We start from the raw sequence: 14414 nt of genomic DNA on the forward strand, positions 1-14414 counted from the left end.
CCTGGTCCAATCAGGTATAGCAACAATGACTCTGGTAGGGAGGGAGGGGGAGTCGCATGGGACAGTCTCAGCAGTCAAGGAAGAAGAGAGCAAACTGTGTGGAAACGGGATATTGGTAAGGAGAATATGACCAGTGAAGGAAATGATGATCATCTCATCTCTACTGCAAAGATTTTCAAAGATAAAAGAATGATGAAAGTTTCCATAACTTGAGAAAAGAAAAGGAAAGCGCCTCAGAAGGGCTGAAAACTCACCATGAGGTATGGAAGGGTTCCCAGACATATGGCCTATGTGGGGACACAAGTTTGAGTCTGAGTGGAAGGCTCTGAATGAAGAACGGGTTACTCAAAAGCCCTCTAACCCTGCATAAGGGGAACCTGGGTGACTTTCCTTGCGAGCGGAGAGGAGAGAGCGGGGAATTACAGATCTTAAAAACAAGGCCTTCCTTGAAAAGTCTGAAAAAAACTTGTGGCTGCTTAGAAGTTCAAATTATCTAAGGTAAGAAGAAACATTTGTAAACCCTGGAGGCAGTCAATCTCCAATTTTAAAAGCAGCAGATGGAGAACAGTGACACTGCAGCAATAGCTTATGAAGACTGGAAAGCATCCCCAAAAATGGGGAGTGGAGTGGCTAAAAGGTGAAATATGCAATAACAAAATTTTTGTGATGGTTGCCTAAGTTTTTCAGGCATTAGGGCTAATGTGGTCTCTGGAAATAGGAATTATAATTATCAATGTAAAAATAAACTCCCCTCCGAAGTCTGGACTGCCAACTTGAATGTCTCAGGTACCTCACTTCTATACACTGACAAGATATTTCAGGTTAACTCCTTTCCTTCAAGAGAATCTTGAGAAGGTAAGATATGTCATTTGTTCAACTGCAAATTTCTAAAGAAGTGTTTAATTCTGATCAGATTTACTAGCAGACTCTACTTGGATTTGTAGTTCAATTTACCATTTTGAGAAAGTAAAAATCATGTATGGTAAAAGTTCCCAAATGAGTATAGTGTCTAAAGTTCTTTAAAACTTGCAATGAAATTCAGTATATGGCAAAAGGCTGCAGATGTAAAGAACTATAGTTATTGTAATACTAACTTAGCGAGTTACAGACATTGCCTTAGGTTGTTTGGACTTAGCAGTTATTTTGTATATGAGTCATAGACTCACTTGCCATGAGGTAAGGTGTTTAGAAATTTTATTTGTTATGAAACCAGGCAGCCTACAATATCTTATTCTCATTAGCCCTCTGATTTTTTTTCTCCTAATCAGATCTGAAATCTAGAACTGTTTTCTCAGGGGATGGTCATCCTAAACAGGGGACTCTTTGCCTTTTTTCAGTTCCTAATTGGTTCCCCTTCTTCTCAATAATTAGTTAATTTGATTCAACAAGTATTTATTGAGCCCTTCTGATGTGCCAGGATAACCACAATCCTTATTCTCACCACACGATTTGGGGAGGGGCAATCCATCCTGGGCTGTGGGCATGTCTGCAAGTTCTTGCTGGATGTTAAGAATGCCAGACCAATCTCTCCTTGCCTGGGCTATCTATCAGGTTTGTATTTGCCTCAACCTTGAGGGATGAGGTCATGTCTTACTCTGGGCCAAGAGTAGCCTTGCTATTAAAGCAGTGGATTCCCCAAGCTCAATGTTCCTTGGCTGCAACAGAAACCCATTAACATCCACCTGGATGGCTCAGTGTCACTCCTTTGGACTAGGAGGACATGAAGAACTGATGGCAACATTATGCTCATGCTGCTTGCTGTGCTCTGAGTAGTAAAGTCCTTTGCCTTTGACCCAAGAGTCTCATGTCTTCTGCCAGCATCCATGAACAGTAACAGGCTAACTTATTAACTCTAAGGAGAGTAAAATAAAATCCCAGACCCTGACACAATCTTAATTTCCAAGAACTTCATCACCCTTAAACAAGCCTCTTGCAGAGTAAAATTCCCTAAAAGTCTGTCTAAAATAGGACAAAGGTAAAAATGTCAACTTTATTCATTACAAATTTGTTTTTATACTTTCTACATTCTCCCAAATTTGTAGCCTGCATATTACAAATTCCATGCTCTTCAAAAGTAACAATTCTTAAAAATTAAGATCTGTGGTACTTTTCTTCCAACAATGCAAACTAAGCAAAATTTCCATGGTTTCTGCTATGTGCCAGGGTCTGCAGGGGATATAAGGATGAATGAGACATAGTCCCAGTACTTTTAGGACTCAGGGTTTAATAGAGACAGCAAACACAAATGTGTATCTCAAATACAAGACTGAGTGTGATCAGATATAGTTGAATTCTAAGCAAAGAATGGGTAAAGGATGGGGGAGAGGAGATTTAGTTCAGTTACTGTTTATTCAGAAGTCCAAACATGAGCCAAACTCTGAAGGACGGAGACACCAACAAGTGGGAAAAATGGGCGAGAGGCAGGGTATAGGAAACAAGGGAAATGGTGTGAAGAGATGCATTGCAGACAGATGGCATGAGATGGGGACACAGCAAGAGCAAAGATGCAGAAGGATCTTGCAGATCATAACAGGAACCAGCAGGTAGTCCAGGGTGCCCGGACACCCTGAGAGATGATGAGTTCAGGCCATTTCTGCTTGAAGTGCCCGTGAAACCTTGTAGAGAAATGGCGCTCTCTACAAGAGGTGGGAAATGTTAGTTAAACTGAGGAGAGAGATTAGAACAGGAGATGAATCTGGGAATCATTCACACAGGGGCAATAATTGAAGCCATTACATGAGATTAAAGGAGGCAAAGGTTGGATATGAAGAAGATATGGACTTCTAGAGAATGCCTCTATCCAGGAGTCAAATAGTCAAACAGTGGCCTGCAGAGAAGCAGCTGGAAATGTGAGAACCAGGAGAGTGTAGAGACATGATACTGTGCAACAAATTCTACAGGCAGCCCCAGGATAACAACTAGGAAGAGGCAACTAGATTGGGTGCCTGGAATGTTCTCATTGATCTTGTAAATAGACGTTTCAGAAGAGGACAGACCAGAAGAGTTGATGGATGAGTGTTAAACAAGGAAGTTTAACAGAACTTTTCTGAGAAGCACTGCTGTTAAGGGAAGGAAAAAGAATATAGTCTCAAGGGAAATGAATATTTCATAAGAATTATTAGATTTGAACATGTGCATAGGCTAAGGAGAAGATGTCAGAAGGCAAAATTTTTTAAAGAGATGAAAGAAAGGGACTATGAATAATGAGAAAAATCACAAAATAGGTAAAAAGATGTTGGTTTAAGAAGATAGAAGGAGGGCTTCCCTGGTGGCGCAGTGGTTGGGGGCCCGCCTGCCGATGCAGGGGACACGGGTTCGTGCCCCGGTGTGGGAGGATCCCACGTGCCGCGGAGCAGCTGGGCCCGTGAGCCACGGCCGCTGAGCCTGCGCGTCCGGAGCCTGTGCTCCGCAGCGGGAGAAGCCACAACAGTGAGAGGCCTGCGTACCGCAAAAAAAAAAAAAAAAAAAAAGAAGATAGAAGGAGTAGGCTTGGATACAAGGCAGAACATTGTTTTTCTGAGGCAGAATGGAAGGAGAAATGAATGGCTAATGATTTAGAGAAAATCTGAGAGTTCACCATGGATAACCCGGTAACCTAAGTCAAATAGATGGAAATCTGGCAGGAGTGAGTTCAGCTTGAAAAGAGAGATCCTGGATTGAAACAGGTGCTGTGGAGAATTGGAAAGATAATCAATTAAGGATGAATAAAAGAATCGATAAGCATCTTTGAGAACCCAGCTATGGTTCACCTTAATGGATCTCATCAGAGTCAGCTGGGGAACCGTCTCAGCTCTGGCTTAGAGAGCTGAGCCAACCCAGGGAAGTGCATACAATGGAGGTCAAAGAAACAAAACAGAAGTCTAAGGAAGCACGGGGCATTTTACAACACTTCAAATTGGCAAAGTGTTTTATTGCTGCATATCAACTACCCAAATACTCTTTTACAATGTTATTTTCACAACTCTGTAAATTTTACCTGATCCATTTAATGTATTGTGAAAGACATAAATAATATAAATGGGTATTAAGAACTTCAGACAAGTTGTTCTTGAATCCTTTTTAAAACTTCACTGAATTTCCAGTTTGGGGGTTGAGCCTAAACTAATTTATTTAGGGCCCTGTGGTAGACTGTTTTCCATTTTTTCTCTCAACTGTAACTAATGAATTAATTGTGAGGCTTTGTGTAAAGTCTATCCTCCCCACTATAATATACATTCCAACTGGGCAGGGAATGTGCCTGTTTTGTTCTGTTCTATATCCTGGAATATTCAACACCTGGAATAATTCCTAGCACATAAGAGGTATTCAGAAATATTTGTTGTTGACATGTGGTTGCCAAGGGGGAGGGATGGAGTGGGAGTTTGTGGGTGAGCAGATGCAACCTATTATGTATAGAATGGATAGAAAACAAGGTCCTACTATCTAAACCATGACCTTCATAATTTTCATACATGTACTGACCACAATCATTTCTTCCACTACTAAGCTATATAATAATAAAAGATGAACAATCAAAGAAAAAAAGAAAACAAGGTCCTACTGTATAGCACAGGGAACTATATTCAATATCCTGTGATAAACCATAATGGAAAAGAATATATTAAAAAAAGAAGGTATATATATGTATAACTGAATCACTTTGCTGTACATCGGAACACAACATTTACACATTGTAAATCAACTATACTTCAATAAAAAAAATTTGTGGTTGTTAAATATTTATAAAAGAAGATACCGGATAAGTCTGGGCAACCTCTCTTAGTCAATTTGTCGTATGCATTGCTTACTGCATGTTTGATAAGTTCGAAATATTTCTTTTTATTTCAGGAATATCTATAATGTTCAAAGAAGATAATGCCTTTTATTGTCTCTATAAACTATTACATTCTCTGCCTACACTGTTGAAATGACAAGAAACAACATGTTTACTTTTAATTCACCCTCCAATCTCCTCCTTGCAAACTGATGTAAAATTTTCAGAGTATCTTAGTGTCGATCCTCACCAATCTTAACAGAAATTTCCACAAATTTATTACCGTATTGCATTATAAGATCATCATCAGATTTTCTGAAAATTCTGTGACAATGTTATGTCATAGTCTCTAGCTCAGAAAATGAGTTAGTTAATTAGGATGTCTGCCCGAACAAATGTTTTCGTCATTCACATCATGATCTTAACTGTCTTTCAGCAATTGAAGAGCCTGTAAATTCATTCTTTCTAACGCCTCACTGCCGCCCTCTTCTGGTGGCACATAACAGCACAGGCACATGAGATAACTTTTAACTAGATGCATATTTTTACTTAATGAAAACAAACAATGGCACTCCACAGAACAAAAAAGATACTAATAAATTACAAGACTGAGTAATGATGTGAGAAAATGGAAAACTTTTTTGAAACATTAAAATAGTGACATATTTACCTAACCAATGATCTTCTTTTAACTCCATTTCAGTAAAAATCCATTAATCTTTTTGAATTTCATTATAGAAAAAAAATTAATCCGTTTTATCTCTATGATGTTTTAATATAACAACAATAAAAATTACACTTGTACTATGGAGAAAGAGTTTTCTAACCAAATTAACAGTGTAAATAGCACTGCAGGGCATGTTTAAACTGCTTGAGAGAAAAAAATCTATTAAACAATATTTTAGAATGACTAAATATATGAAAGAAATACTGATAATTCAAAAGAGTATTATCTATTTATGAAATGCTCCATAGGTCCTTCACTTTCAAATAATGCAGTGGTTCTGAACATACATATCACTTGAATCCTCTGTTCACACTATTCTCTTGACTCCTATCTTATTCTCACTACACATCCTACAGTCGATGAGGTCTGCCAACTTCTCATAAATGTGGTCTCCATGCTCTCTGTCTCTCCGGTTGCTCCCTGTACTGGGTCCTCTCCAGTTCAGACCGTTAGCCTCTATACTGGTTTTCCTGCTACCTGTCTCTTCCCCCATTTCCACATTCTACTCTTCACGGACTGCCAGATAGCTTCTTAACAACAGAACTGTGTCACTTCTCTACTTAAAAATGTCTGTTGGCTTGTTGTTGCCTATAGGATGAAGTCCAAGCCTCTGATCTTGGCATGGAGAGTCCAACCTGCCATGCTCAGCAATACATACAGTGCAGCATAGCTTCTGCCATTGAGCACCTGCCCTTAGTATCCTGGAAGAACATCCCCCAGCACTTTGTTTTTGACTCTGTGGCAGAGCTTGGTCCGAGGCTCTGTCATACATCAGTTACTTAACTGTCTCCCAAAAGACTGTGACTCCTGAGAGTGGCCAGTGTCTCACTGGTTCTCTTTTGAATCTCCAGCACACAACTGGAGCTAGCTGTGTAACTAACACACAGGAGAAGCTCAGTGCAGGTTTATGAACAGATAAGTGAATGAATGAATGAATGAATGAATGCTGCTCTCCCCATCTTTAATGAAATCCTCCGTTTTCGAGTCTTAGATTATAACGCCATCCCTCTAAGCCTTTCTTGACTCTTATCTAGCGGAATTAATTGCTATCACAGTTTTTTGTTCATGTTGCAGTTAGCTGTATATACTCCTGTCTCCTGTGCTAGGTCATAATCGCTGAAAGGCAACCTGGGAGAGTGAAAGGGCATGAGCTGTGGACACAGACAGCCCTGAGCTTGTATTCTAGTTCTGCCACTCATTCTCTGTGTCACCTTCAACAGGTAGCTCAGCTTTTCTTTTTTTTTTAATGTTTAATTTTTTTTATTGAAGTAGTACAGTTGATTTACAATGTTGTACCAATCTCTGCTGTACAGCAAAGTGACAGTTATACACATACAGACATTCTTTTTTTAATATTCTTTTTGTTATGGTTTATCACAGGATATTGAATACAGTTAGTTCCCTGTGCTATATAGTAGGACCTTGCTGTTAAATTATTTTATTTTTTTTTTGGCCCCACCGTGCAGCTTGTGGGGGATCTTATCCCCTGACCAGGGATCAAACCCACACCCTCAGCAGTGAAAGTATGGAGTCCTAACCACTGGACCGTCAGGCAATTCCCAAATTATTTTATTTTTTTGGTCAGCTTTTATGAAATGAACATTATTTTCCTCATCTCTAAATGGGGCTAACACTGCTTACCCATAGGTTTAATGCAAAGATTAAAAAAGAAAGTGAGGGAATTCCCTGGTAGTCCAGTGGTTAAGGCTCCATGCTTTCACTGTAGGGGGCAAGGTTCCATCCCTGGGTGGGGAACTAAGATCTCACATGGCTCATGACACATACTAGACTTTCAGGAAATTTTAGTATTTATTGCCTTTCCCTGAGGGTGAAGACCATATCTAATGTATATCTAGGTTTCCAGGGCTTCAAAACTACAGAGACTCAGTAATGTTTGCTGAGTAAATAAATGAATTCCAGAGTTGTATTTGGTCAAAAGTAATATAAGTATATATTTTAACAGTCTTTTAAACTAATACAATTGGTTGTCATTCCTTCCTACTCACAGTATAAATATTGCATCCTAATACTCTGAACATGTCTCAAATCAAATTTTTCTCACTTTTATGATTATAGTATTGAAAAGTATACAGATGTCACATAATTTGAGGTATAAATGTTTTCTAATCTTTCAGTTATACTTCCATTTTATATTCTCCTTTATGTAGTCACTGTACAGTATGTTCATGAAGTGTTTCAATAAAAAGAACTAACGTTTATTTTTTAATGGGATAACTATATTATAATGTTAAGAAAAAGCAGAATATAAAATAGTTCATGCAGTATGATAGCAATTATATTTTAAAAAGTCACTGAGGACCAATGATGTTTTTTCCAGAAACAACAAAAATCCACCCTAAAATTCATATAAAATCTCAAGGGACCCTAAATAATCAAAACAATCTTTAAAAAGAAGAATAAAGTTGGAGGTATCCCACTTTTAGATAAATTGGACTACATCAAAATTTAAAAAACTTCTGTGCATCAAAGGACATAATGAAGAAAGTAAAAAGGGAACCCATGGAATGGGGAAAATATTTGCAAATCATATAGCTGATAAGGAGTTAATATCCAGAATATATAAAGAATTCCTACCACCAAACAACAAAAACACAAAAAACCCAACTAAAAAGCAGTCAAAGGACTTGAACGTTTCTCCAAAGAAGATATACAAATGGCCAATAAGCATATGAAAAGAAGCTCAACATTACTAACCATTAAGGAAATGACAATTAAAATCACAGTGAGATACCACCTTACACCCACTAGGATGGCTACTATGCAAAAAAAAATAGGAACAGAAAAAGTTTTGGCCATGATGTGGAGAAGTTGGAACCCTAGCACACTGTTGGTGGGAATATAAAATGGTGTAGCTGCTATGGAAAACAGTATGGTGGTTCCTCAAAAAATTAAAAATAGAGGGCTTCCCTGGTGGCGCAGTGGTTGAGAGTCCGCCTGCCGATGCAGGGGACACGAGTTCGTGCCCCGGTCCGGGAAGATCCCACATGCCATGGAGCGGCTGGGCCCGTGAGCCATGGCCGCTGAGCCTGCGCATCCGGAGCCTGTGCTCTGCAACGGGAGAGGCCACAGCAGTGAGAGGCCCGCGTACCACAAAAAAAAAAAAAAAAAAAAAAAAAAAATTAAAAATAGAATACTCATATGATCCAGCAATTCCACTTCCGAGTACATACTCAAAATAATTGAAAGCAGGGGCTTGAAGAGGTATCTGTACAGCATATTCATAACAGCACTATTCACAATAGCCAAAAAAAGATGGAAGCAACCTACGTGTCCATTAACAGATAAATGGATAAGCAGAATGTGGTATATACGTGCAATGGAATGTTATTCAGCCTTAAAAGGGAAATTCTGACAACTGCTTAAACATGGATGAACTTTGAGGACATTGTACTAAGTGAAATAAGCAAGTCACAAAAGGACAAATATTGCATGATTCTACTCACATGAGGTCGCTAGAGTTGTCAAATTCAGAGACAGAGAGTAGAATGGCGGTTGCCAGGGGCGGGTAGAGGGGAGAATGAAAAGTGTTTGTTTAATGGTACAGCGTTTCAGCTTTGCAAGATGCAAATAATTCTGTGGATGGATGGGAGTGATGGTAGCGCAACAACGTGAATGTAAGTTAATACCACTAAATGTGTACACGTAAAAATAGTTACAAAATTAAACTTTATGTGCATTTTACCACAATTTAAGAAAATAATTTAAAAATAATCAGAAGGAAATACACCAGAATATTGAGTCTTTGCCTCTAAGTAATATTTTTTGATTATTTTCCTCTTCTTTTCATATTTTCTATGACTACATAGAGCTATATCATTAGGAAAAAAGAATTTAATTCAAAAGTTTCACATGAAAACTTACCCAAAATCTGTGTTTATTAGATTTCAATCCACTTCTGATTTAGAACTTCCTAGTTAAGAAAAAAAGTTAAACTCAGAGGCCTCTCTTATAATAAAAGTGTAAACACAGTAGGAAATAATCTCTACTCTTTATTTCCTGCATTATGTCATAGGCATTGTTGCATGCTTGCTGTCTGAAACATCTGGGTAAGAGAACAAAGGAAACTCATGTTCCTGTGTCCCCAGCGAGAGTGGAGAAGTTACAGCTGGTCATCGCTGTTCCTCACTTTAGATACACAAGGAGGAGGAATATCACATCAAGGAAGACCAGATCCTGTCCAGAGTGCTTGACGGGGTACAAATCTCTTTTGGTCTCCCCCTTACCTCATCCCCTTAAATAGAGGAGGAGGTTTCAAATCTCTTCTTAGACTTTTGAAGCAGTTCAACCATAAAGGAGAGAAACCTCACTATTGCAGGTCTAAACTGTCAGGGGTGGTACTATCTGATAATTTTGTTATGCAGGAAATAGAGAGCCTTTGCAGAAAAAACCCTACTGGATATCCTGTCTCCTGAAGTTCTTAACTTTCATTCACCGACTTAAAAAAAAAATCTATTTATTACTTTTGGGGCTTGCCAGAGAGAGGGAATTCCCCTGGTTATTTATACAAAAATTTTGCTAAAAGGGTTTGCAATAATAATCACTACTTTTTCATATGTTAACAATGGCAACACAGGACTTCCCTGGTGGTCTAGTGGTTAAGACTCTGCACTTCCACTGAAGGGGGCAAGGGTTAGATCCCTGGTTGGGGAGCTAAGATCCCACATGCCTGCTGAGCAGAGCGGCCGGGGGAAAAAAAAAAAGGCAATACATTACATTTCATAACGCTTTACATTTTTCAGTCACCTTGAAAAATCTCTCAAGGGGCAGCTTAGGTACCTAGCGCCCCAGAACCACCAGTTCTGGATAAGCAGCCTCCTGTGCTTTATTGCTACTTTGGACCTTGCTTTTTCCTTCCTTGTTTAAGCTGCACAGCCCTCCTTCCCACAGCTTTGAATTTCATGTCATCACCCACTGCCCCTCATTGTTGCTGTCAACTGCCAACTCCCAGGGCATTTAATTCCTGGATCATTACTATTCTCTCCAAACCACCCCTACTCTTGGAGAATTCAACTATATAGTGATGAGGGGTTCTCAGTTCCTTGAAATCGTTTCTTCAAAGATCTTGTCCTTAACCCAACTTTAGGTATTCGTTCCCAAGGTCATACAGCCTACGCTTTGTTATGACCAAATTTATTCTTGCATACCTTCAAATTCATGTATTCCACTCTCTGTCCACTACCACACATCTTGTCCCTTTTGAGACTCCCAAATCCAACAATCCTAACATTCCACTGGGACTTCTAACCCACTGATCCTATCACCTTTCCATGGACCCTCACCCCCTTTGAGGTCCTGTCTCTTCTTTTTAACCAGCTTAATTTCCATGGTCAATCATGATAATCACCATCCACATACACCTTTGACTCCCTTGTTTTTAACATTTGCATGTCAAAATCACAACTTTAGTTAAATCCAACTTTTACACAGCTGAGCAATGATGGAAAAAAAATAACTGTGCCACCTGTTCTCACTTTAAATTTCTGACTCTGAACCTGTTGGGAAAACTAATGAAGTAGTCTTATTCAGGCTTCAGAGGCAGAAGCAGGCCTCTGCCAGACCTGTGACCCTGCCTGGACTGCGCTGCCCTTGCTTGCACACCTAACAACTCCTGCTAGCAAGTCAAGCGGTGCTTATCATAAGAAAGGGAGTGGATCTTGGAATTTCTTGAGCCCCGGGGACCTGGCCAGTCCCCCAGGGTCTGGAAAATCTTGTGACTCACATGGTGAAATCAACAGCATTTTTTAAAGTGAATCCAGAGCTGCATTTTTGCACGCAAACTGATGATATCAATTTGCGGCCTGGAATTATAAATGGAAGCCCCCAGAACTCCAATCTGAAGTCTCACCTGTAGGGTGGATGCATGGCCCGGGACCTTTCCCAATTGGGGATCCAGATTGCTGTCACTTGAGACTTCGCAGCTGCTATTTGGATCTGGAAGTAGGTGTCAGCCCAATTCGGTGATGTATACCCTGTTACATTTCCCTAATATTCTTGTTTCTTTCCTTCTAATGATTGTATATTGAAATTGAGTTGAATCACCTTTCATTAAAGAATTGATTAAAGCTATTTATGTGAAACAAGTGGTTATTTTGCCAGTGAATCCAAGGAACCTTAAAACCGAAAGCAGGCTTTCAGCAAAACAGAACTTCAGCAACTAATGTTGCAATCACACTGCACTTCTTGGGTCCATTCACCTTCCAATCTCTTAGTTGCCTATTTCACACTTTCTCTCCCTCCTCTACCCTCATTCTCAGCAATCAGAAGAGGATTTCCACAGTCTCCCACCCCCATCTACCAATCTAACAGCAGCTGCACCCCACACCCTGCCTTCCCATCTGCTGTCAGAGATGAATCACCCATTCTCTTTTTTTTCTTTGTGTGTGTGTTTAAAAGAAAATCAACAAATGTTTATTGAGATGTCATAAAGCACAAAATAGATTTTTAAATGCTTGAGATAAAAATCACAGAACTGTTTATGTCAGTAAAAATATTAACTTTAATATGCTGTCTTTTGTGTACGGAAATGATGGTCTTGATTTACTATCAGTAGGACATTCCCTTTGATTTGTTTACTTAACTAGTGATTTAAAAACTCTTACCTCCTGAAGCAATTAAATGGATAGTGTTGGTCTCACTAACATGTTTGGACCATCTGATTCACATGGAGGTAGATAAATCTGAGAAATGTGAAACTAATAAAAACAGATAATTGCAAAATTACAAAGCACACTGGATGAAACAGGGCTAAAATCACTTGCCTATACTGCTTTGTACATTGTAACAACTCTTTTTAATTAATTTTTTTTAACAGTAGGTCATTGTTGGTTATCTGTTTTATTTTTTAAACTTTATTTTATTTATTTTTTATACAGCAAGTTCTTATTAGTTATCTATTTTATATATATTAGTGATATATATGTCAGTTCATATATCCCAGTTCATCCCACCACCACCCCTGCAGCCACTTTCCCCCCTTGGTGTCCATATGCTTGTTCTCTACATCTGTGTCTCTATTTCTGCCTTGCAAACTGGTTCATCTGTACCATTTTTCTAGATTCCACATATATGCATTAATATACGATACTTTTTTTTCTCTTTCTGACTTACTTCACTCTATATGACAGTCTCTAGGTCCATCCACGTCTCTACAGATGACCCAATTTCGTTCCTTTTTATGGCTGAGTAATATTCCATTGTATATATGTACCACATCTTCCTTATCCATTTACCTGTCGATGGGTATTTAGGTTGCTTCCATGACCTGGCTATTGTAAATAGTGCTGCAGTGAACATTGGGGAAGAATCAATATTGTGAAAATGACTATACTACCCAAAGCCATCTACAGATTCAATGCAATCCCTATCAAATTATCAATGGCATTTTTTACAGAACTAGAACAAAAAAATCTTAAAATCTGTATGGAGATACAAAAGACCCCGAATAGCCAAAGCAATCTTGAGGGAGCTGAAGGAATCAGACTCCCTGACTTCAGACTACAAAGCTACAGTAATCAAGACAATATGGTACTGGCACAAAAAGAGAAATATAGATCAATGGAACAGGATAGAAAGCCCAGAGGTAAAGCCACACATCTATGGTCAACTAATCTATGACAAAGGAGGCAAGGATATACAGCGGAGAAAAGACAGTCTCTTCAATAAGTGGTGCTGGGAAAAGCAGACAGCTACATATAAAAGAATGAAATTAGAAAACTCCCTAACATCATACACAAAAATAAACTCAAAATTAATTAAAGACCTAAATGTAAGACTGGACACTATAAAACTCTTAGAGGAAAACATAGGAAGAACACTCTGACATAAATCAGAGCAAGATCTTTTTTGACCCACCTCCTAGAGTAATGGAAATAATAATTAAAAAACCAAACAAATGGGACCTAATGAAACTTAAAAGCTTTTGCACAGCAAAGGAAACCATAAACAAGATGAAAAGACAACCCTCAGAATGGGAGAAAATATTTGCAAATGAATCAACGGACAAAGGATTAATCTCCAAAATATATAAACAGCTCAGGCAGCTCAATATTAAAAAAACAAACAACCCAATCCAAAAATGGGCAGAACACCTCAATAGACGTCTCTCCAAAGAAGACATACAGATGGCCAAGAGGCACATGAAAAGCTGCTCAACATCACTAATTATTAGAGAAATGCAAATCAAAACTACAACGAGGTATCACCTCACACCGGTTAGAATGGGCATCATCAGAAAATCTACAAACAACAAATGTTGGAGAGGGTGTGGAGAAAAGGGAACCCTCTTGCACTGTTGGTGGGAATGTAAATTGATACAGCCACTATGGAGAACAGTATGGAGGTTCCTTAAAAAACTAAAAATAGAACTACCATATGACCCAGCAATCCCACTACTGGGCATGTACCCAGAGAAAACCATAATCCATTCTCTTATCTGAAACCAATCATTCCATTCACACAATAATTCTATCCCTCCCTCTACTCAAGCACATTGATGCACGTTTTCCCTCTCCTCTCTCTGCCTCTTACATCACCAAGTTTTTGCTCTCCACTGGCTCATTCTTATCAATTTACAAACAAGCCATTATTTCTTTCACCTTAGGAGAAAAGTCTCCTGACTTCACTTTCATCAGTAACTATTGCTCTTTGCAGCAAAAATTCCTTGAAAGAATTGTTCCTACTTGAGCTTTCAACCTGTCTTTTCCCATTCTCTTTTAAATGTGCTCCAATCAGACTATTGTTCCATCACTCCACTGAAGCTGCCCTGGTCAAAGTCACTGATAAACTCCACATACCTAAATCCAATGGTCAGTTCTCACTCCTCATCTTAGTTGACCTACCAACAGCATGTGATACAGTCCCTTCCTCCTCTACTGCCCTCCGGGATACCACACTCTCTTGGTTTTCCTACCTCAC

At 38.9% G+C, this 14414-nt stretch overlaps 1 protein-coding gene across 10 annotated transcripts in view; it reads right to left on the bottom strand.

Moving 5' to 3' along the window:
• The window catches only part of ALPK1 (alpha kinase 1), a 138207-nt gene that overhangs the window by 104034 nt on the left and 19759 nt on the right, over window positions 1-14414 (bottom strand). For 4 of the 10 annotated variants that reach the window (XM_082641102.1, XM_082641101.1, XM_082641094.1 and 1 more), the window contains exon 2: window positions 9363-9411. The exons of 4 other annotated variants lie outside the window; for them this stretch is intronic. The gene's annotated coding sequence lies outside the window, so the exon portion shown is untranslated. Of the gene's footprint in view, window positions 1-9362; window positions 9412-11346; window positions 11423-14414 lie in introns of all 10 variants that reach the window. 2 more of the 10 variants (XM_082641104.1, XM_082641100.1) reach the window with 1 other exon arrangement.

Source organism: Mesoplodon mirus, assembly GCF_964341445.2.
Source record: "Mesoplodon mirus genome assembly, chromosome: 2".
Lineage (NCBI taxonomy): Eukaryota > Metazoa > Chordata > Mammalia > Artiodactyla > Ziphiidae > Mesoplodon > Mesoplodon mirus.